The sequence below is a fragment of the Aplysia californica genome, unplaced genomic scaffold, assembly GCF_000002075.1.
Source record: "Aplysia californica isolate F4 #8 unplaced genomic scaffold, AplCal3.0 scaffold00058, whole genome shotgun sequence".
In the NCBI taxonomy this organism is placed as follows: domain Eukaryota; kingdom Metazoa; phylum Mollusca; class Gastropoda; order Aplysiida; family Aplysiidae; genus Aplysia; species Aplysia californica.
In genome coordinates this window covers 1,747,196-1,748,950 of record NW_004797328.1, presented here as the reverse complement: position 1 = coordinate 1,748,950, position 1,755 = coordinate 1,747,196, and the positions used below count along the sequence as shown (strand labels likewise).

The following is a 1,755-nucleotide window of genomic DNA, read 5'->3' as shown; positions in this document are numbered from 1 at the left end:
ATACATACATACATACATACATACATACATACATACATACATACATACATACATATAAATTATTTATATATAAACACTCAAAACATAATTATAAAGAGGTTTATTTACCCAAACTCTCACGCGTGCTTACTTAGCAAAAAGCGCTTTCCTATCTCCATTTCTGAAAAGATCGTTTTTTAAGTTGGGCATAGAGAAAGAGGCAGTCCTTGGAAAATATAGAACATAGAAGAGGTAAGAGAAACATTGCGCTAAAACAATATAACCATGCAACTGGCGATACAACAAACAAAAGACAGACGTTTTCTTTTCCACCTCGACGCTGTAAAATAAAAGCGGCCGGGAAAAATTGTAAGGGAAAAGGGAAATAAGTTTTCAGCGATACCTGCAAAGTTCGGCGGCGACTACCAAAACCGAAAGAATGATCAAGGCATGGCCTCTTTTCGCAATGGGCTCAATTAACGCGTGCATCGAAATGCAACTATGAGCACACGCGTGAGTGGTCAGACTGAGTGGTCAGGGTGAGTGGTCAGGGTGGATATTAGTGTCTCTGAGATCTTCTCGCTTCAGTGGAGAGAATAGAATGGGATGTGTGTTGTGGGCGTCTGTGAGTGGTTGAGGCAAGGTGTCTGGGGAAAAGCAGGGAAGCTTGAGGAGAGTCTAATTCAGAATAGACAAACGGGGAAAATGGCAGCCCCTAGCAGCTATCCCCCCCTCCACCCTCTCCTCTGCCCTACCCCCTCCCCTTCATCATTTTCCTCTATATTCCTCTGCCGAACCCCCTTCTCTCCTACCCACAAATGAGGGGAGTCTCAGAATAACCCAAAAAAATGAAAGACTGACAGTAGGCCCAGTTTTCATCACGCTGAACAAAAAAGTGGATGGCTCTTGTTTGAATACCCAACTTGGCATTCTGAACATAGGTTATTTTGGGGAGTTTTTAAGATATCTACTCCATTTTGAAGTTAAATTCGGAGGTACCGCCTCTTTAATATCCTCACAGTGTCGAAAGAGGTGTTAAAAAATGAAACTGATGATGTTTGGCAGAGTGTCAGGTACGAAAAAATGGCCAAGATCTCTTCCATTTAGAGGCTCGCTCTTCTTTACAGTGACTTCCCTTGTCTGGTCGACCTGTTGGTTTCAATCTACCATTTCAGTCTCGTGTACGTATGTGTGCAACATGGCAGCTAGTTAGAGGCCATTTATTTCATCCTCTTTTGATTTACTGCCCAGAAAAAATACCAGTAAAAGAAGAAAATAGAATGTGGGGAAATGTTCTTTTTTATCGTCCGCTCTTATGAGGCTGGGTTCGAACGCAACTCTGCCGGAATCTGACTAAGTCTTTTTTTTTATAGGAGTTTCGAGATAAAGAGGCTTTTGTCAGAGAAGCTATTTAAAAAAGGCGTTCTTCTGAAATTTCAATTCTAATTTATTCAATAGTCGCACTTTCACTTTGATTTTTTCCACACAAAGTAGGGTAACTGATAGGGGTTACGACATGGCAAACAAAAATATTTAGCGCCAAAAAATGAAATAAGGCGTTGTGTCAGGTTACGCAGTACTGTATCTGACGCGTTATGGTGGCTGAGCAAATATTTAACTCTTTATGTTACTACTGCTGATAATGGTTGTAATTTTGATGGTGGTGGCAGTGATGGTGATGGTTGTGCTGCTGCTGCTGCTGCCGCTCCTGCTACTGGTGATGATGATACTACTACTACTACTACTACTACTACTACTACTACTACTACTACTACT

The 1,755-nt window shown here is 41.4% G+C and overlaps 1 protein-coding gene across 1 annotated transcript in view; it reads left to right on the top strand.

Annotated features, from left to right (window-relative positions):
* LOC101853371 (dynein heavy chain 8, axonemal) overlaps window positions 1-1,755 on the top strand; it is a gene marked incomplete at its 3' end in the record, with an annotated part of 107,937 nt that overhangs the window by 67,868 nt on the left and 38,314 nt on the right.